This window comes from Taudactylus pleione, unplaced genomic scaffold (genome assembly GCF_031769625.1).
Source record: "Taudactylus pleione unplaced genomic scaffold, aTauple2 ptg000256l, whole genome shotgun sequence".
Lineage (NCBI taxonomy): Eukaryota > Metazoa > Chordata > Amphibia > Anura > Myobatrachidae > Taudactylus > Taudactylus pleione.
Window position 1 is genome coordinate 16,105,466 of NW_028284658.1, and position 23,535 is coordinate 16,129,000.

The 23,535-nt window shown below is 42.3% G+C and overlaps 1 protein-coding gene across 2 annotated transcripts in view; it reads left to right on the forward strand.

Annotated features, from left to right (window-relative positions):
• Positions 1-23,535, forward strand: part of LOC148514977 (rho GTPase-activating protein 39-like) — a 105,708-nt gene that overhangs the window by 40,709 nt on the left and 41,464 nt on the right. The gene's annotated exons all lie outside the window — the stretch shown is intronic.

Consider the following 23,535-nt stretch of genomic DNA (forward strand, 5'->3'; position numbering starts at 1 on the left):
TATACGAAGAATGCAATGGAGCGGTCCCCATATAGTACTTAACTTGAATGAAATAAAAAAATATATATACATTTTATATCGTACCCTCCTAAAGTGCTGGCTTTTGTTGTTTTGGTTCATTTATCCTTTTGTCTGTAAAAATCATGTTCCAACAGTTTTTAGATTTAAAAAAAAATAAAAACAACTGTCATGATTTTTTTTTTTTTTTTTTTTAGATATGACTTAAGTATGGAAGTATAGGATCTGATTTAAAAATTTTGTTTTGTTGTATAATATTTTTTTAAAATATAAAAACCTGGGGAATACATACTATGTAAGAGCATATCCCCCTATATATGTGTGTGTGTGTATGTATGTATATATAATGAAGGTAAATGGCGGCACTCATGGGTCTTGTAGATTAAGAATCACACTGACAACTGTGTTTGACATTTCAGTCCAAATGTTCTTGATAAAAGTAATTTGGACTGAAACATCGAACAAGACAGACACAGTTGTCAGTGGGTTTCTAAATCTACAAAACCCGTGAGTGCCGCCATTTGCCTTCATTTTGCATTTAAATCAAATCAAATTCAGTTTGTCACATCCACATAAAATGCATCAGCGAAAGTAAAATGCAAGATACTCACAATCAGCAATTACATAACATCATTTAAAATATTTAAATTAACTATAGCAGCAGGGAAAAAACTATTCCGCATCCTACTAGTACGGCACTTGAGACCTCTAAAACGCTTCCCAGAAGGCAAAAGTGAGAATAGAGATTGACAAGGATGGCTGTGGTCAACAATCATCTTTTTTGCTTTAGAAGCACACCTTTTAACATAAATGTCCTCTAGCCTAGGTAAGGACTGACCAATAATTCTTTCAGCTGCCCTGATCACTCTAGTCAGCGATCTCTGCTCCAAACATGTGGAGTTCCCGTACCAAACAGTAATTGAATAAGTTAAAAGGCTCTCAATTATACCGCGGTAAAAATTTACCAGCAACGGCCTAGGTAATCCACATCCTTTTAATTTCCTAAGGAAATACAGGCGTTGCTGAGCCTTCCCTACCACTAAAGAAACATGCGACGACCACGACAGGTCCTCCGAAAATACAATACCAAGAAACTTAAAATCACCCACCCTCTCTATTTCAACGCCGTTCAAAATTAAAGGACGGGGAACATTTTTCCTAGACCTCCTAAAATCAACCACCACCTCTTTAGTTTTTTACTGTTTAACCTCCGCCCTATAGCCATCCTCATCCTCGTTAGTGATCAGACCTACAACTGTAGTATCGTCAGCAAATTTCACAATAAGATTAGATACAGAACTAGAAACACAGTCAGATGTATACAAGGAATAAAGGAAGGGACTAAGAACTCAACCCTGTGGAACACCTGTATTCACAACAATTGGAGATGAAAACTGATCTCCCAGCCTAACCGACTGCGAACGGTCAGACAGAAAGTCCAGCAACCAGTTGCAAATAGACTCATCTAAACCAATTGCCAACAATTTAGCAATAAGTAAAGACGGGACAATTAATGTTAAAAGCAGAGCTGTAGTCTACAAACAGCAATCTGACATACGAATCCTTATTCTCTAAATGGCACAATACCCTATGAAGGACCATAAGAACAGCATCTTCAGTAGATCTATTAGATCTATATGCAATTTGATAATTATCAAAAATATCTGGAATTCTACCCTTAAGGCGAACCAGGACCAAACGCTCAAAACACTTCATGATTAATGAAGTAAGGGCAATAGGGCGATAGTCATTTAGCCCAGAAATGGATGTAGTTTTATTAACTGGAATAATTGTGGTAGTCTTAAAACAACCCGGGACACTACCTTGAGCAAGGGACAAGTTAAAAATAATCGTGAGAATGCCAGACAATCGATCCGCACACTCACGCAAAACCTTGCCGGGAATACAGTCAGGGCCAGCAGCCTCCCTAGAACTGGTTCCTCGCAAACAAGACCTGACATCGGCTTCTGCCAAAATCCAAGAACCCCCAGGGTCTTTAAACGGGATAGCACAGGTATTATCCACACCTTCAAACCTAGCATAGAATTTATTAAATTCGTCCGGCGAAGGGCCACCCACCTTGGGACCACCTAAATTCAAAACTTTATAGTCGGTTAAGTTCTTAATTCCCTGCCACAGAGACCTAGAATCACCAGATTTATTAAAGTGACACTCTATCTTATCGGAATAAGCCTTCTTAGCCAGGCCAATACCCTTCTTCAATTCAGACCGGGCAATAGAGTAAGCTACACAATCCCCTGATTTGAAGGCAAGGTCTCTGGCTCGTAACAAAAAACGCACATTACCGTTCATCCAAGGTTTATCGTTAGGGAAAAAGCGTATAGCCTTTCTCACTGTTAAACTTACTATACAGCAGTTCAAATACAATAAAACCATGGAGGTTAACTGGTCCACATTTATATCAGGGCCCATCCTAGCTTCCTCTAGAAACAAATCCCACTCGGTACAATCCAAGCAACCTTGTAATTTCAGTAAGGCCCCTTCAGGCCAGACTGTGACATTCTTAATAACTGCCCCAGATCGCCTAATCAGAGGATAGTACTTTGGCACTAAAAAAAGAGAAACGTGATCGGACTGCCCTATATGAGGACACAGAACAGATTTATTTGCGTTTTTGACATTAGTATAAATTTAGTTGTTTCTTTGGGAACATCTTGGAGAGCACCAGGGCAGTGCCGGCGTACTTATGCATATATAATATATTCAAATTGTTTTTGATCTCTTTGGGCAATTTAAGTCTTCTAAGGCTGGGTACACACGTAAAGATTTTCTAGCCAACCATCCAACTAGTTGATTGGTTGGAATGAAAATCTGGTAAGGTATGAAAGCAAATGACAATCAGCAATTTGCTCCCAAAATGGACAAAAGCTGTTGTTTGAACAAATTGTTTGGATCAAACATTTAACCAACTTGTCTGACGTCCATTTTCATATGTTTTCTGGCATTTAGGAGCTAATTGCTGATTGTCATTTACTTTCATAACTTACCAGATTTTCATTCCAGCAAATCAACTAGTTGGATGGTTGGCTAGAAAATCTTTACGTGTGTACCCAGCCTAAAGGCGGGTATCAACTTATAGATATACAAACGAGAGCACGATTACGACAATGCAATCGTGCTCTAGTTTGTATATCTAGTGATGTGCCTAGACTGAACGTTCACTCGTTCAGTCCAGGCACATCCCTCATCCCCGCACATGCTGTACCTGACCAGATCGTCAGGTTGACCAGCATGTACGGGCGATGTCAGAAGCAAGCAGCGTGCACGCGCATCGCTGGTCGCTTCCGACTAAAACATGCCCGATGCATGCGCGAATTGCAAGCAATTGCACAAAAACGACGTCGTTATCGTGCAGTCGCTTGGTAAAATCGCTAAGTGGATACCCCCCTTAACTCTTCTGTGGGAATTCAGCTCTCAGGATAAGTGCCTGGGAGCTATTCAGTTAATTCCTGCAACAGCCACTATTTCACACGAGAATGCACTGGATTAGCTTTTTGTTTGCACTTCAGGAGGGCGTGAGGAGAAATCCGTGATAAATGCAATGTGGGGCTAGTTGTGGGAAGTAATTGAATAGCTCCCAGGCACTTGGCCCAGGAGCTAAATTCCCACAAATGAATTGAATCTCCCACTCTTGATCTGAGGAATCTCACATTCCTAAGCTGTAATTGATAGATCACATTTTAACATCGCCATAGGCACATCTGTTGTTGTGGTTTCAGGACTGCCGCACTCTGCTCCTTTCCAATTACATCTTTCTGCAGACTATAGGAAGGAGGCAGATTTAGCAGCATTCTAGTACCTTATGGGGGGCATCCACTAGACGATTTTATCCCTGTCCAACCTCTTAACGATTTTCCCTTGAAGTTTCCCTTGAAATATGATCTTCCACTCTGAACAATTTGCAAAAGATTTGCAAACAATTTGCAAAAGATCTAACAATAAACTATGTTGTTTTAATCTGTGATTGAGAGCTTTCAGCTATAGTGGGCAGATAGTGGTTCATCGTTTGATCGTTCAGTGTGAACGATGTGTGAACGATGTGTGAACGATGTGTTAACAATTTGTAAGCAATCAAGTGAAATTGACCTGCATGTTCAGTCGATGGAGGAGACGATCAAACGACCAGCGGGAGCGCGCATCGTACATCGTTAGAAACAATTACTGCACGATTTGCAAACGATGTTCAAACGATGTTTGAACGATTATCGAACGATTTTATCATTATCGTTCAATCGTTCAACTTTATCGTCTAGTGGATACCCCCCTTTAGTCCTTTGGGGAGAATGTGGAGCAATTAACAAAGTAAAAAAAACAACAAAAATGTTTTATTGAAGCCAAAACACCATTGACAAAATAACAAGGTATATACTTATGAATGAAACCTAACAATCAGTATGCACAGTATAAGGTAATAGACAATAAACAATCTGTAGCGCGTTTCCAAAGGTGTTCATTATCCGGATAATGTAACAAATAGAGTTATGACAACAAAAGGAAGGCAGAAGTTAGGATGCAGTGAAATGTACGACATGTATACACTGTACTGTAATAAAAAAAAAAAAAAAGAAGTCACTAGTTTACATAAATTCTTACCAGATGTTTTTAAAGAAACTTATTTAGTTTATAATAGGAATTACATTTTTATTTGTAGCTTCCTACTTGGGCCTCTCTCCTGAGAGTATGCAATTGGGAAGCCGGTGGACCTAAGCCCGACAGCCGGCTTCCCGACTGCTTTATCCCAGCGAGGGTTAAATGACATGCATCTAATTCTAGACGCCTGTCATTTTACCGACGCCAGGAGACCGGCGCCTGGCATCCCAATCGAAGTGATGCTGGGCGCCGCTGCGGATAGCTGCTGGGGGGGGGGGGGTTTAGGTTTAGGGCTCCCGGGGGGGACTTAGGGTTAGGCATCCCCCCCGGGAGGTTAGGGTTAGGCACCCCCGAGGGGACTTAGGGTCAGGCGGTGGGGAAGGGGGGGTTATGTTTAGGCACTTAGAGGGGGAATTAGGGTTAGGCACTGTGGGGAAGGTTAGGGTTAGGGGGGTTAGGTTAGTTGATACTTACCTGGGGTCGATCGTTTTTCAGCCGTGTCGGCCTGCCGCTGTCAGGTTTTGAACCGCCGAACTTGTGTCCGGCGGTAATTCGTATGTATTCCCTTATGAGCGCACATTAACAAGAAAAACAACACAATAGACCCCCAAACAGCAATCATTAAATAATAGTGGAATGAGCATGACACTGCTGACGTGTAGTGTTTGATCTGTGAAAAAGTGTATAGTAATGAACTAAGCATGTAAACATAGATAGTCACTCTGCCTCTTCAGCAGGCTTGCATTTGAACAGCCTCCTTTTTGCACTTGTATATAGATAATCGTGGTCTCCCTCACTTGCACGCATAAGTACATAGATATCTCGGTTGGCAGTGAAACACAAAGTTGTCTGAACAGAGCAACTGTTGCTGGATTCCGTGCAGTCAGCAGATCTAAGTGCTTATTTCTCTCCCTGTGTACAATAGATTCTTTCATGAGCTTTTAGTAAAGTCCATTCAGAGGGAGGACAGACAGCTGCAGCATTGTCTACTCTGAAACTACCAAGGAAACTCCTCAAGATGCCATTTTCTGATACGATCACTAATTATTGCTGCTACTGCGTACAATACCCTTAAGCTTTGAGTGAACCTACAAATCGGCCAATTTCTATTTAATCTAAATAACGCCAAAAAAATATTATTTTTTTTGGTCCTCAATAGCCTTTCCCTTACACGAAAGCATTTTGTAGTTCTCTGTTTTGATTACTATTGCAGTCTTTTGACACTTTTTTTTAACTCCTTGAATCAAGCGAATTTATAATTTTTGCTTAATCTTGACCTAAATCTTAAGTGTCCCTCACCCCAGGGTTGAACCACTTTTAATGCCATGCCTTAGTATTGCCACTGATTCCTAGTGAACTGTTTTCTCATGACAGTTGGTTCATCCCATAATGTAGTTTACTGTACTTTGTTATATATGATGGGATCAGGATACGGTCAATATCCCAGCAAAAGAGATGCAGGCGCTGGAATCCCAACACCTATCAGAATCCCAATGCTGGCATCCCATCAGGATTTTGACCGTCAGGATTCCGAGAGCCGGCATCCTGTACCTAACCCGATGAGATCACTTTAAACCTTGATAAATCAGCTGAGTTGAAAAGTCAAATCAAATGGCTGACACTTAAGCTGGTTACAGGGTACACACTTGTAGATATTTTGCCAGTTTGATCGCCGAACTATATATTGCGAGGTCATCGGAGGGTGTGTACACCCAATGTCTGTGAACAATGTCATTCACAGACATATCAGCACAGCCCTGCAGCACAGCCGATGCTGATATATCAGGGACCGCCTACACTGACATCATAACTGGATGGGGAAATTTAAATGCCCCACCAGTTGTGATGTCTGGCCAGACATATTGTGTAGCTGCTCGGCCGGTGGATCGGGCTGCTGACAGATCAATCAAAGTGTGTACCCAGCATAAGCATCTGATAGAAATATAGTTTTTTCTACCTTTTGTTGTTTAACCGATTTTGGTTATATGATCAGCTTTAAAAAAAACTGCCTTCTTGTCATCTCTACTTTTAATAAATAAAAAAAAGACACCTGTCATTAAATACAAAAATAAAAACACAACACTTGTTGTCTGGTCACTGTTCTTGCTTTGTGTGTTTTGTTTTTTAGCATTCACTGCACTAGTTGTTATGTGGAAATAGTGTAATCATATGACTATCTGTAGTCCAGAAACATAGGAACAGAAACTCTTCTTTAAAATAGATACACAGAGCAGCTGATTAGCTAGAAATCCTCAGCTACACATTACAGTTGCAATACATATGAGGGTTACTTATATTGTGACTATGTATGTACAAACCTAGATACACTTTATCATGGCTTATTTGTTCCTAGTGATTTAGCTGGTTGTGTTCCCCTAAATCTCTGCCTCCATGTTGTGTGGACAAGGTGTTCTTTGTCATATTGGTGCAAAACAGGTAGAGGTTAAATACTTCCCCAAAACACACACTTGCTGTTTGTAAGTATTGTTTTTCCTGTAAACGTCTCTGTGTAGTTGCTACATATTGACCTTTTTGTCCTTTTGTAACATGTCAGTGCTGTACTGTAACATCTCTTTTAAGGACAGGTGCTGGCAGGAGCCCATTGGTACAGAAATAGATCCTGGTCTGTGTCCTAACAGGGGCGTGCAGCAGGTGCGCTTAGTAATTCAGTATGAAGTATGAAATATGAATCACAAGTGACAGCTGTTGTCTTTTGGTAAAGATGCCATGTTGGACTTGTCAGCAATCTAAAGTGTGTGTGTGTGTGTGTGTAAATGGCTGCAAGTATGTGAATCATTTTTCTGAAAATTATTTCTATTTTCTATTTGTAGTTTTTAACAAACTAGTTTTTTTTTCTTTGAACCAATCATTTTTCATTGCATGTATATATTTATCTGCAGTGTATAAAGCTGGGTACACACTGTACAATGCTCACTGAGGGCTTGATGTATCAAGCAGTGAAAACACTCAAGAAATGTCCCGTACGCACGGTAACATTGCTCCTAGGGTTAATGTATTAAGCAGAGAAAAGAGTGGAGAAGTGGACCAGTGGAGGTTGCCCATAGCAACCAATCAGCATCTGCCTTTCATTTTACAGAATGTGCTTGATAAATACTTCCTCCAAAGCTGATTGGCTGCTATGGGCAACTTCTCTACTCTTTTCTCTGCTAAATACATTAAACCCTAGGTGCAATGTTATCGTGCATATGGGATCTGGTCTGAATGTCAACAGTCAAAATGTCAACATGGACTTTAGGTCGACAAGCAAGCAATATGTTGTCATGGTTATTATGTCAACATTTACCGGAATCTGTATGAAATACTGCCGGCCGCATGGTTCGATTCCTGGCAGCACCTGGCCGACAAAAGCAGAGTTCCCGGCAGCGGAAGCCCGACAGTGCTGGAAATCCCGATCGTCGATAGGTAAGTATTGACTAACCCTAACCCTCCTTAGGGGTGCCTAACCCTATACGTCCCACCCCCCCCCCTTCCCCGCTGCCTAACCGTAAGTCCACTGGGGGGGGGTGCCTAACCCTAACCCTCCCAGGGGGGGTACCTAACCCCCCCCCCCCCGCGCGGCTGTCCGCTCTCGTTGGCCGGCATCCCTTCGATCGGGATGCCAGTCTCCTGGCGTCAGGGAAATGTCAGGCGTCCGGTGTTTCACCCTCGCTGGGATATGACAGTCGGGAAGCCAGCTGCCGGTATTAAGGCATCCGGCTTCCCGATTGTATACCCATTTACCATATAACCACCAGAATGTCAACATAGTTTTTTGCATATTGTTAGGGTTAGAATTAGGGTTAATAAATTATATACTGTATATAAGTGTGTACACAAACATGTCCACAGATGTCACATACACAGCAACATAACAGAAACTAAATAAATCAATTGATGTAGGAAACAACTAATTTAATATAACAAAAATATATAACATAAATAAAATCATATCATATGTATAGCAATCCTAAGGTTAAAACTGCAAATAGTAATAATAGTTTGTCTTTTTCAAACTGTCTTTAGATTCCTAACTATGCACTTTGTATCCAAGTATCAATTATTGCACAGAATGTAACTTTCTAGTCCAGGCAGACAAAAGGTCATTTTGAATTGATAGTATTTTACAAGTGCAGCTGAACACACAAAATTCTACGTTTCAGTGCCTCATAATTCCCGTGTCATGAACACTGATTAAAAAGTTAATTAAGAATGAATGGACCCAAATAGGCTTAATGAACATAATAAGTAGTAGATATATACAATACCCTCTTATGATCAGGAAAACAATTATCGTCCCTATCTGACAGATATAGCCATGCCGGGCCAAGAATCTCATAGTGCAGAGATTCCCAAGCACGGTCCTCAAGGCTCCTCAACAGTTCAGGTTTTAGAGAGATCCATGGTTGAGCACAGGTGACTTAATTAGTACCTCAGCCAATTTGTTTTAACCATCTGTGCTCAACCATGGATATCAAAACCTGAACTGTTGGGGAGCCTTGAGGACCGTGTTTGGGAACCTCTGGCATAGTGTGTACCCAGCTTTAGTCTCTCGACATAAGATCAAAGTTAATTCAGTGTTGATTGTGATGTCCATACTCTGCCAATGTATATGTGGTCATTGGTCAGTTGCACAAACTGAACCCCACAGTGTCAGGTCTCAAGTGCTGATCAGCCTGATTTTCCTATTTGTCAGCATATGTACTTAGTTAAAATGAACAAAGAACCAGTTGCTCACTGAACCCATCTTCTCTGTGGGCAGGAGCAAAAAGGGATGGTCTGATCTTGGGTGTATGTTCTTCTGTTGCTTTAATAATGGAATTATGTGGTATTGTTTTTTTAATGAATAGGGAAAATCTGTATACCCATATAATCTAACCTTAAAGGGGCAGTCTAGATGGGCCAAATGGTTCTTATATGGCGTCAGATTCTATGGGCCGAATTCAATTCAGTGTGATGATGGATAGCTGCGGGAGGGAGGATGCGAGGAGAAATCCGTCAAAAGTGTCGGATTATGTGCTGCTGTAAACCATTAGGCATTCATTTGCCAAACTAGGGATTACGATTATACATTACTGTCCAACACTGCTAAATAGAGTGACAGGTGTTTTGTATGGGAGCCTGGGAGGAGGGATCCTCATTGAAGTACCGATTTTGTAAAAAGAGTGAATTTTATTAAAATGAATGTAAATTATAAAACCTTTTTAATGTATCCAGAACTGTAAATTGTAAACATATAATTGGCCTAGTATCTTTATAAATACTACTCAATAGTGTCTAACATCCTTATACGGTCCGCAATACATTATCCCTTTCACAATGCTAACCTTGTCATTTTAAAATACTACAAAAACAAAGAGTGACTTTCTGAGGTTTGGTGTTTTATCAGTAAAGTGGTTGCACTTGTAAATGGAAGAAGTTTTAGTTTTGCTCTATGTGAAGTGAGGTTTTCCATTTACTTTGCTGATTCCTGAATTAGTACAACCAGTAAGGTCAGACCTGGGAAAGAGGAGCATCTCTCTGTAATGGTATAATGCAGAGCACCTTTAGGAATGGAGAGTCCTGACATCACAAATTTCTGGTGGCAAACGTTTTTTACATAGAAATGTATAGGTGTATCTTTGTCTAATATGAATCGTATTATATATTCTGTACAGAGGACTCAGAGTAGTGTACCATAGGTGTTCTAATAGGAGAAGATGAATGTTTGAAATAAAATTCTGTGTACTCTTACATAAAGATAAATAAAACTACATAATATGGTAGAAAATGAATTTAACCTGTAGTAAGTTTACAAGCATCAGGCATAAGAAACCTTAACTTGGAGGGAACACCTGAGGGTGAATGAGGTGCAGCAAGCTGCTTTTTTTTTTTTTTTTCTTGTTTTATACAGATTTTTTTTATTCCAATCACCCCCGTTAGTGTTGTAGCAGAATGTGCCAGGACATAGTGAAAGGATATTAAATAAAAAAAAAAAAATGATTTGTACACCAAGGAATAAAACACCCTAAACCGATGTTTCTGAAAATGAAGGTAAACACCCCAATTAATGATTTCTCACTCCTCAAATATTTCAAACTACCAAATGTTATAAATTAAAAAAATTGGTCTTACAAATACTTAAATTTAACTGACATAGTATGAGACTCAACGCCCTGTGTTAGGCATTAGATGCTCGATACTACTGACTATAAAGTTCTGAAGAGGTGGGCCTAGTAAAGCTAACAAAAGCCTATATCTATGTGTGCGTTACCGCTGTTGTCATCCATGAGTATCAGAACGGCTGGTGTAAAGACAAACTTTAACGTCACAAGAAAAAAGGAGACTATCGCAGGATGGTGGATCAGTCAAGCAAAGCACGTAGACGACAGCCATTGTCATGAATATACATACACAAAACCCAATGATACATATAGACAGGTACAAGAGCCAAAAAACAATAATAAGGCAATATCTGTAAGATGCATGAACTAGTCTGAGACAATATATACAGTATCTAAACAACGTATGTATGTGTCTGTGTGTGTGTGTATATATATGTATATATATATATATATGTGTGTGTGTGTGTGTGTATATATATATATATATATATATATATATATATAATACAGTGTTTGTTTCTAACACCCTGCACCTGTCACAATCCATGCAGTTCCTCTTTCCTGCCTGGGGTGTCGCTGTCTGCCCTGGTGCTTTTGGTAAACTCAGCTGATACCACAAACTACAGAGATACAGACCAGAGTAGAAGCACCAGGGCAGATAGTGATAGGAAAGAGGAACTGACGGTCGTGACAGAAACAGGGTACCGTATGTATATGTTTGTGTGGGTATATATATATATATAATCTATATATACAGATGGATAGATATAATATACACACACAGATTATGGAACTTGTGCTGTTATAAGAAGTGCAGCATTTACAGGACCTGGAGGTGATGGTGGGCCAATGGTGGTGGTTTTACATGTGATCTGTTAAACTCCTAGAGCAAAACCCAGAAACAGAGTTCAGTAGAAAAGAGCATTTAGGGCCTGATTCTGGAGTGGGTGCCTTACCACAGTTGTATCTGCATCTTTATGCTAATGCCACTTACAATTCTCAATCAACTAAGACACCCACTTGCAGCATCTTAGGACAGTAGATTTCCGTCACCGGGCGTGTTTTGGAGCATTATTGGTCGCACCATTGAGACTTGCACCAGCTCTATGGCAGATGCAGTTTCTCTGCGTATGGCCTGTGTGAGTGGCTGTGCATCTGGAAACACAGCCGCTTTCATCGACGCCTGCGTTGGCTTCGTCACCCCGTTACCTCCCAGAAATGCCAATAAAATTCTCAGTGTGTTCAATTCTGTGTGAATCGGATGCATGCGCAGACTTAAAATATTGTCCGTTTGCATACGACATCACCATTGTGTTCACCTCAGAATCAGGCTCTTAATGTCAATTCACAAGCCAATTTTCAATGTGTCACGGATTTACCTAGAGCTGATATTGCGGGTTCCTAATCGTGGTGACCGTAAACGGGACCGGTATGATTTACTGCCGGCCGTTCAAAACCTGACAGCGGTAGCCCGACATTGGTGAAAAACTCGAACTGTGATTAAGGTAAGTAACCCTAATCTCCCCCCACCCCTAGCCCTAACCCTCCCTTAGGGGTGCTTAACCCTAACACCGCCCCCCCAGTGCCTAATCCTAATCCCCCCTTCCCCACTGTCTAAACATAAGTCTCCCAGGGGGGTGCCTAACCCTAAGCTCCCCCCCGGGGCTGCCTAACCCTAACCCCCCCCCCCTTCCCCTAGCCTAAACCTAACCCTTCCAGGGGGGTGCCTCACCCTGAGTCCCCCCCGGGAGCCCCTAACCTAACACAGCCCCCCTCCCCCCCCACGGCTGTCCGTGGCCGGCGCCCGGCTTAGGTAAAATGACAGGCGACAGGATTTTGATGCCTGTCATTTAATAACCCTTGCCGGGAATAGACAGTCGGGAAGCCGGCAGTCGGGATTCCGTCCATCGGCTTCTTGACTGCTTCCTCCTTAAACCACCTGGATATTCTGCTAACCAGTACAAGTTAATCAAGAAAGAAGAACAGCTAAGTTATATAAAGTCTACTTTGATTGTTTTCGTGCGCATGTATGTATATGTGTGCACGTGTGTGTATGTATGTGTATACATACATACACAGCTGTGGATGGCTGTGGCACTTAGAGGTCTTGTATGGGTCTATTAAAAACGCAGGACACCCTGCTGCTGCTTGTCAACATCTTTCAGTTACTACAATAACTTTCGTCAGAATAACATTATAACAAAGTTCTTACCTTTATAGACATCACCAAGTGTTTAGAACGCAGCCTCCATGTGCTGCCCGGTGGGTTGTCATGATGTCACCAAAGAGCGTCGTATCGTGTGTTGCTGACACTCCCATGCTTCCCCCAGCTGCTCATAAAAGTGAAAGAACATTAGTCCCTTTTCCGCATGATGATGTGTGTTCCTGAAGAAGGGGTCACAGAACCCCGAAACGTCTAATAAACACGTTTGTTTACACCTGATTGGAGAGTCCCTGGAGTGCCACCTAAGTGTCTCTTGTATATCGTTTGCCATTGCCCTACGTGGAAGGCACCCTGGACAAGGTATTGGCCGGCTGTGGCCAGCAGAGTGCCGGCCTTTATGGTGTGTGTGTATATGTATGTATATGTATGTATGTGTGTGTGTGTGTATATATATATATATATATATATATATATAATGACTGTTTAACACACAACTATATCTTGTATACTAAGCTGACCTTATTTTTAGCATAGTTTGTTATAATGCTGAATAAGAGATTTACTGTGACACTGCATGTTTCTCCTCTTATTATTCTTGGGATTTTAAAATCCATCCTTGTACATTATTTTGACAGGATTTAGTATGGTAAAGATCCTTAAAAAGAATGTCTGTCTGCTGCTGATTAATACTGCCAGAACAGTAGTTACTCTGTACTCGGCAATTGTTAACACCGCCAATGGACAAGCAGCTAGAGAAGGCACAAGGATTCATTGTAGTGGAAACATTGACACCACTCTAAAAATAAATTTGTCTGCCACCACTGATGAATGGTGCTAATTCTGGGAAGGTTGTTAGAGGGGTAGCTGCCCAAGCCATCCCCTTTGCTAATGTATCCAGTGCTAAACATAGACATACGGTAATTAAACAGTAGCTAAAGTTCCTGTGGGTGTGGAGTATGTGTGTATATGTGTATATATATATATATATATATATATACACATATATATAGTGTGTGTATAGTTAGGTAGGTTTAATGCTTATTTAGATGTTAAACTAGCAATCTAATTTAACCGTGACATGAAGAAATCCTTTCTTACATTTTTACAGAGCACACCAGTGTCACACTCCTGCAGCTTTATCTACATGCATTGCTGTTTTGTTTTATTGTGTTCTTCTTTCTTTTTTATTTTTCAAGTTATGGTTTTATATTGTAAGGCTGAGGTATTTATTTTCTTTTTCTTGAGTGTATAGAAAAGGGTCCTAGACTGCCCACCCTGAATATATATAATATAAGGTGCTACCTGTTGAGACTGTTATTGCAGGCACAGAAACTGATATATCACAGGTGCACAACTCCAAATTACTGATTATATATAAATACATTACGCAATAAAATTTTGCAATAAATATAGGTTTTTAGCATAATCATGGCCATGGTTATGGGCCTACCCAGCATATCCAGGTAACCTCTGTAGGGTAGGTCCCTAACATACTGGGGTTCAAAACCAGAGCGCAGGACACCCCCAAACCAGCTCAGCCGAGCCACCCCAGGTCATCGCTCTAATGAGAAAGGTGAAGTGTAAAGTAAGATAGGTAAGAGCAGCTACGGCTGCATATATAGGATAGAGAAGTGAAAATACAAATATAATAAAAGCAAACAGTAAAAGTGTTAAAATGTGCAAAAAAAGAAAAATTGTTATAATGCAATGCCCTGAAGCAGACCAACCAAAGCAATCCAGGGGACCCACGCCCCAAAAATCAACGCAAAGTTGCACTACAGTATATAATTTGTAGGGCTTACCTAAATTGTGCCTATTACCAGTGTGCATTCACAATGCCAGACTGCATGCTTTAAACCAATAAGAGAGGGGTGCTAGTCCAGGCTGAAGGTGTCTCATTCAGGTGTGCAAAGAAGCACACTAAATGGAGTGTATAGAAAAGGGTCCTAGACTGCACACCCTGAATATATATAATGGGAGGTGCTACTTGTTGAGACTATTGCAGGCACATAAACAGACATATCTTGACCCTGCTCTACTGTACACTCTGCACTGGATAAAAGTGAGTCCAGAAAGTAGTTTTATGTCCTATCCCACAGTGGAGAAAACCAACTCTGACTGATGACATTAATGTGTGTCTGAAAGCACAGAAGGTAGATAGAAAGATATAAGCAATGTATTTAGTAAATGTTGTAGGATGGATCTGAAAATAAGGGGTATGTTCAATTAACTATGAGACTTACCACAGGCTTTTAGCTCCAGGGTTAAGTGCCAGGAGCTATTTAATTATAACCCACAGTAAGCCCCATATCTCGTGGTAACCAGGTGGCTATTGCGTGGTAAGACATAGATTCTTGATAAGTACCTGGAGCTATACAGTTACTGCGCTTAGTAAGCCCAGGACTAGCTCCGTGGGTGCACTTAACGTGGATTTCTGTTACCACCCTTCTGAGTTTAGAGCTGAAATCCGCGTTTAGTGAACCCTTGAGGCTTACAGTGGGCAATTTATTGTATAGCTCCGGGCACTTGACCCAGGAGCCAATAACCTGCTTTAATTCCCCCGGCTAATTGAATATACCCCTAAATCTTGAGATTAAAGTATTCATAAAAGTTAATGTAAAAATTGCAAAAATGCATCCAACCAAGTGCACAACGCTCCCACGTTCTGCTTTGGGGCATGCACTGTGCAATTACTATGTCCTGCCATTTGGGCTGTGCAAGGCTGAGATGGATATGCGCATGCTAGCAAAAGTTCAGTCCATCACCTAAATGTAATAAAGCGATTACATTTTACTTCTAAAATACCCCTAGCTGAGGTATTTCATCTGTTAGGTGTAACATTTTTACAGTGTAATGCCTTTATTACATTATTTGTTGTAGGTGCACTTTCACAAATCGTGGCCTGGTTCTATAGCATAGTCTGATGCCAATTTGCTACCACTTCTGAGTGTATAAAAAATCATGTAGTTTTGAGTTTGGGTAATCTTTATGGCCAAAGTGACATGCACCTTAAATGAACAGTTTCTACCCCTCACAATTAGCCCTCTCGTCTATAAATTCAGATAGGAATTAAAAAATATATATTTTATATAGGAAATGGATTGCATGCAGCAATGCTCGCCTCTTGTCACATATGTCACCCGGTGTGATTCATACTGATACAGACATTTGTAATGCTAAATCTGACTTTCAGTTTCTCTCCTTATAATCGTGCTTTTAATTTGGCTTCACCAAAAAAAATTAAAAATGCTTTGGTGATCTTAGTTATGCACAGAACAGTCTTCCCCTTTTCAACATGACTTAATCTAGGATACAAGCAAAACAGGTGCAATGTCAGAGACAGGTCTTACAGTACTCAATCAGAATCTTGCCATGCCCCTAAATTTCAGTCTCTTCCATGTAATTGTGGAAATGAATGTTATTTCACAACTGTCTGATTCAAAATTGTTAGGATTCATATGATTATACTTATAGGGGGTATTCAATTAGCAGTGATGTGCAGACGCAGATTTACCTGCACACCTCTACAGTAATCACCACTCCCCTTTCTATATAGTAATTACCTATATGTGCACAAAATATTTGTATGTCCTATATAAATCTTTAGTTAATATATCCGGTAAAATAGTGTTTAAACACATTCCAATCCAAAAGTTTGTTTCCTTGTCTATAAATAGGGTGGCATTTATTTTTTCAGCAAAGGCTCTATTTCCTGAAAGCAGAACATAATAAAACATGTAATTAAAGGTTGACAATGACAGGAAGAGCTATCCTTGGGAGCAGGCGGTAGGAAAATTGTACTGGAGAGCTGTTACCAATCCTATTTTGAAAGCAGGGAGTGAGAGTAAGCCTAAAAGCTGTATAGAGAACAGGGAACCTTTAAGATGATCAAGGGAGCCGTGCTGGAAGGTTAGCCACTGCCTCTGAATCAGGGAATTTATAAGAGAGCAACGTTTGCAACCAACAACCTCATGCCTCAACACTGGCAGTTAATAGCTTGGATACAAGAAACTTGAAGAGGTTGGTAATTCTGAAATTGAATATGGTCTATAAAGTGTGTGTGTGTGTGTGTATGTATGCATGTGTATGTGTGTATATATATATATATATATATATATATATATAGGTGTGTGTATATATAATATCTGTGCACACGTGTGTGTGTGTGTGTATATATATATATTTATTTACACCTATTTAATGTTGTGAAATAATGGTAGAGCTGCATTCATTTTATTATTTGGAGGAGACAATCAGTTTGAGGAGGAATTTGGTGGAGTGAGTACTTGGAGCACAGCAGAAAGCAGGAACAATATTATTGTAATGAGATAACAGGTGAAGATGATGCAGTGGGTCCCAACCATTTACACTTGACAAAGTACTATTCTTTTAGCTCCAGCAATGCAATAAAATGCTTCACACGCACACACTTGCCCATTATAAATGAGGCTAAATCGAGAAATATAAAGAATGTTTATTTGATTGAAAGATGCGCGACTAAAGGGTTGGGAGCCAGGGGCATTTTAAGAGAGAGGGGGCCCGTGTGCAGCCTACGTGTGGGCCCCCTCCTCTCTGTCAACGCAGAAGATTCTGGCTTAATGGCAGAATCTACTATGCATGCGCGGGTCTCCGGGAAAATTACATATTTTCTGCACATGCGCGAGTCACAGGGTAAATATCCACCGCCATTTTCCATGTGATTTTTTTTTTTGCTTCTCTGCAGCGCCGGTCCGGCCATGCAGAGCAGCACACCGGAGTTTATGGAAAGGTAAGTATAACTAAATATATGTGCGGTGTGGGCCACCCTGGACCAGGGGCCCATGTGCACTGCAAATCCTACACCTTATAAATACGTCCCTGGTGGGAGCCTAGAGTTGAATTTACACCTTTGGACAGTTAACTCTAATCTTTTGTTTCTACACATTGAGGTACCCTTCTATCTTGCGGAGGCATCTCCAAGAGTGGAGAGTAGGCATGCACAAGTGAAAACCAAGACATTCATAAATTATCTCCACAGTTGGGTAATGCAGGTTGTCAGGGATGGTGCAGTTTAACTTCACAGATCATCATCTGAAACACAAACTGTTACAGGCTGTATTTGAAAAATGACAGGAACTGATTGGTTGGTACTTTAGCTCAACTTTCTCTCTCCAAGGCTTAGTACATCTACCCCACAGTCCCATAGTTAAGCAGTTTTGAGATACAGTATTATTCTTCTTCTTTATAGTTTAAATACTGCGTCCATGGTCGCGCTTCATCGGCTGGACCGTTACTCTAGAACAAAGGTGGGCAATACCACCCTACTCTAGACTATGCCTGCGTTCCAGTTCTTGGTCTGTGCTTTGGATTTCTTCTTGGTTGCTTCAAATGTTGTCAAACCCCAACCATCTGATGAACTATACATTATTCAAGTACATCTGGACATATGTGTAGATGTGGTCGGAGAACCAAACAAAGTTGATAACCAAATTGGATAGTTTCAGTAATTGTGGTACGGCTGAATAACTAGATGAACTGTAGTCTGATCTGTACAGTTGGGGGAAGATAGCTACACACTAAGGAACTGATTCTGAGTTGGTGGGATCTCTTTGCATGAACACAATTAGAAGGTTTTGACATACACCACATGTGCAGATGCGCTTTTATACATATTTTGCATATTTCTGTCCTATACTGAGTTGGACAGATCTCTGCCAGATCTGGCTTTCCGTGAAATGGGCATTCCAGGGCAGGAACTGAGCTATTCTGAGTGTCTTGGGCGCGTAGCTTGAGTTCCGTGCTATTCTGAGTTGGCCATACACGCTACAATTATTGGGGCAATCCGCCCGATATCCGCGGATCGCCCCAATAATTGTAGCATGTGTGTGGGCGACCGAGGGTTAAATATCGCTCGGTCGGGCATGCCAGATTGTCCAGCATGCCCGTCTGATGCGATATTTATTAGTTAAAATGTCGGCCGCATCGGGCAGTGTATGCCCAGCCGTGGCCGACAGACAGACAACAGGGGATTGTCTCCTCCCCCGGGGGCGGAGCGCAGATGTCGGGGCTAATACACTGTGAGATATCTCAGTGTATGCCGCCGACATCTGCGGTCTGGCAGGCTGCCAGTTAAAATGTCTGTCGGTCTGACGTGTATGCCCAGCTTAAGGAGAAGTGAATCCTGTGTCAGACAGGTCTCTTGCTTCATCGGTTGGACTCTGGAATATACTTATGTACCACTTCTTGGTCTCTGCTTTGGATTACTTCTGTCTGTGGGAGTGTCTTGGGCGTGTAGCTTGAGTTCCGTGCTGTTCTGAGTTGCGCATAAGGAGATGGGACATCTGTGTCAGACAGATCTTTTTCACCTAGCATGGGGCCGGTGCATGTGCTGATGACTATTGTGGCTGTGGACAGAAAAACAGTGGGTGGATCATCTTCCTGCATGAAGCCACACAAATCCTTGCATTAGCCCTACGGAAAGTCACTTTAGGACGCTGAAGTAAATTTGGCTTTGTGGCATCACGCAGACACAGCCACTTTGTGTCCAGCTCCCAATCAGCCCCTTCAAGCCAAGTTGTTAGAAATTGGCCTGATAGGCATGTGAAATCAACCAGCTATCACCTGAGACGTCATCGGAAAAGTTGTAGTACACAAAAATGTAATGATTACTACAGAGATGAGTGAACCAGTATAACTATATATTCACATTCCCTGTACCTAAATGTACTAAGTTATTATGAGGATACATGAGCGGAAACGTCATGCTTTAAAAAAGTCAGTTACCGTTAGAGTTTTGATTAGTCCTGTTTATATTTACATGCCTGGCATTAAACCATTCGGTCATAGAGGAGGTGTAGATCAGTTGAACCAATGAAATCTATTGCATGTTTGATTTGGTAATATAATGAAATATGAAGATGAAGTTCAGTAGGTCATGCTGCTGGGATCGCTTAGATCGGACTGAGGGCCTGATTCAGAGATGGACGGAATTGCAGAGTCGCACACAAGCGGCTGTGCAGTTCCGCCCATCTAAAATGCTAAAGCAGCAGGAGGTGTCTGTATGAAAGAGAAACCTCCTTGCTGCATCTGCGATCCCAGCACTGCGACCGAGGTCACAGCCTGGAATTTGCTACTTTGGCCAGGCTGCAGATGGTGAAGCTTACCGCAGCCTGACCAGGTACTGGTCACATGTGAAGCCAGGTAGTGTGCATCCATCTAGACCTTGGCCTCATCCCTCCCAGAAAACGGTTGACAAGCCACACCCCGGTTTGCCCTCCCAAACGCTGCAGCATGTCAATCATGCTGCGGCTTGGGGGTGTCTGCGAGCGAGAACGCAGGACACGTTTTGCACATGCACAGACCCCAAAACATCTAAGATGTGCACTAACCATCGGGTTAGCGTACATCTCTGAATCAGGCCATGTAGGCCTACCTGTCACCATTTCTATATGGAATTATGGGCTTTTGTTGGTGGTTTAATATAGTGGACATAGGGCCTGATTCAGTGCCGGACGCTCTGACCAGAGCGCTCGCTCTGAATCAGGGCCCTCCTCCATGAAAATGGAGCGGCCTCCTGGCCGCTCGTATAGCTGTGGGTGACCACCCACAGCATATGCGAGCGGCCAAAAAGATGGTCGCAATGGTCTTGACCATCGCGACCATCGGACTTGCGACGGAGACCCTGCGGTAGGGTCTCCCTGCCACAAGCCCTGGAGTGATTTTGGCTCTATCAGAGCCAAAATCACTCCCACTGACATCACTAGTGATGTCAGTGGGGCCGGCTTCAGACGGAAGGCGTTCCCATGGGAATGCCTCCGTCTGGCAGGCACGCCCACCAAAGGGGGCGTGCTGTCCATCAACATCGACAGCACGCCCCCTTTGGTGCGAGACCCGGAGCGATGGAAAGCCCGTCGCTCCCCGGGTCTCGCGCATGCGCACGACGGAGCTCCCTCCGTCGTGCGCATGCGCAGTGGGGAACATCGACCCGCTTGCGAGTGTACTGCTGCTCGCGAGCAGGTCTGAATGACCCCCATAGCTCTGTAGATACATGTAAAAAATGAGGAATGTGAAAAGCGTTAAGATCCCTGAATCTTTAGCAAATGTACCTGGTGGTGTGAATTGTAGACCATGGTCTTTGAGCATTTCGTCTTGCTTCAGTTCTAGAGAGAGCCATAATAACAAAAGTTTTAGAAAGCCAGAGGCTATCAGCTATTAGCATGATCAGCCAAACTGGGTGATTAAAATGCAAGAGGTGAAGCGATGTAGGTTACATGTAATAAACCTGCTTTCATAACCAACAAACTATTGCTTTTATGAAGATCAGAATTAGGAATCTAGCAGCAATACGAAAAGTCATTTAATTGGTTTTAAATCTATTCCATCTATTCCATTTGTTAAGGAAATTGTAGTAAATTAAGATCACATTCTGCATTATTGAAGCCAGGCACAAACTGGAAGCTCCTGTTTATTTTGATTCTGGAGAATTTAAAGAGAGAGGCCCTGATTCAGAGCCGCTCGTAAGCGGCCACTCGTTCGTTCTGACCGATGTTCGCACATCTGCGCATGCGTCCGGATTTTAATACGCATGCGCGAACCAGTCAGTGCGGCCGAAAATCGTTTGTTCGCTATATAGCGAATGCCTGCTATTTTGACTGACAGAATGAGGCGTATGTGGGTGGTAACAGGGGAGGGAAGGTGCTTGAAAACGGGGGTGTGGAATTCGAACGCAGGCGTGCTTAAAGGTCAAAACGGGCGTTTTAAGGGAGTGCATAATTAATACAGCAGCGTCATTGACCACGCCACTTGGTTTTTTTTTACTCAGAACTGCTCGCAAAATAGCGGTTGAAAAAACCAGCCACAAGAATAGCGAGCAGTTCATACGCTGTTCGATGTACTTGATTAATCTAATAAATAGCGGACATGACGTATGGTGCGAGCGGCAAGGGGGCGTATTTTTCAAAATTACAACCGCAAGTTTTGCTCGCTCGTTCAGACTTAGAGGCGTGAACTGACCGCAATTAGCGAACGGTTCATTTGAATAGCCACCCCTTGTTTTAGAACGAACGACCGCAAATAGCGAGCGGCTCTGAATGAGGGCCTGAGTTTTGTGAATCGTGAACCCAAAGTCTGTATTTTCCCTTCTGGGTCTGTACACTTCCAAGTAAGCACGCAAGTTGTTTAATGATTAGAGGTCCCCAAGTTTGGCACACCATCCACATCTGCTAGTTATTCTTCAAATGACAATAAATATAGTCTTTCTTTTCCAGATTATTCCGTATGAGCTGGTGAACAGGGTATCTGCTTGCTCACAAGTAGCTTGTAGTGCATAAAGATAAATATAGAACAAGTAGGAACATGTCAAAGGGAATATGGACATTCAGTTCTTTCACTGCGCTACCCACAGACCCCACCAACACTCCAGCATATTTCTCATCTCTTACCCCTATTTTTTTCTCCCTTATTACTTTCAGCTCCCTTTTCTGCCCCTCGCTTTGGTTCTGTTTATTCTCAGATTTACTCTGACTCTATTAACCCATTGTCTTCACTTGCTTTAGCTACCACCCCCACTCTCTCCCTTTGTCACTGGCATTAGCAAGAAAGTTCTCATGACAAAAGCCTGATTGTTGCTCCTAAACCATGAACCATTTATCAGGTTCCTATTTCCTGTTGTCCACAGTAGGGCAGGACCCACCCTGCTCAGCCTCTGCCAAGCAATTGTGTTTGGATTGAGTTTAGAACAGTACAAGAATCCCATTGTTGTAGTAATCTGACAGCGGATACACAGGGCTCTAAGTGTGAAGGACTCGCTCAGAGCTGCTCTGGCATCCAAAAATCTCTCTATGGGTTTCCTGGTTTCACCATTTTATGATAAATCTGATGCCTCCAGTCTGTGTGTGTGTGTGATAATGTACATGTGCAGAAAATTATCATTAATCCCTCCCTAATGATTACATTCCTTAAAGGGAAACTGTCAAAATGGTATCCTTTAAATTTGTTTCTTCACTAGGCTGCAAATAATAGACACTTGGTATTGTCAGTACTTAACTGATCGTGTTCTTTGTAACCTGGGTAGGCATGAGCTGTCATAAAGTGAGACCTAGTTATACCTTTAGGATAGGTGCTCCCAGTCCCCAGTGCTGCCTTACCCTGCACTGTTTTCACTTAGATAAGCACAGTGACTGTACTCATAGCAGTTATTATAAACCCTAGACAGATCAATGTCCAGCATTTTTCACACCTGACGTGTACAGCAATAGTGCTAGCACTACATAAACCTCTGCTGAAAGGGAATCCGTATGCGGCGGCGATTCTAATCCCGACAGCGGAAGCCTGGCAGGGGTGAAGATCCCGAAGCTATAAAGTTACGTATTAACTAACCTATTTTTACCGCCTAACCCTCCTTTAGGGGTGCCTAACCCTAACCGTCCCCCCCTCTAAGTGCCTAACCCTAACCCCCCCTCTAAGTGCCTAAACCTAACCCCCCTTTCCCCGCAGCCTAACCCTAACCTCCCCCCGGGGGGCGCCTAACCCTAACCCCCCTTCCCCCTAGCCTAACCCCAACCTCCCGGGGGGGGTGCCTAACCCTAAGTACCCTAACCTGACACCCCCCGCCCTACCCCCCCTGCGCAGCTGTCCGCGCCCGGCTTACCTTCGATCGGTAAG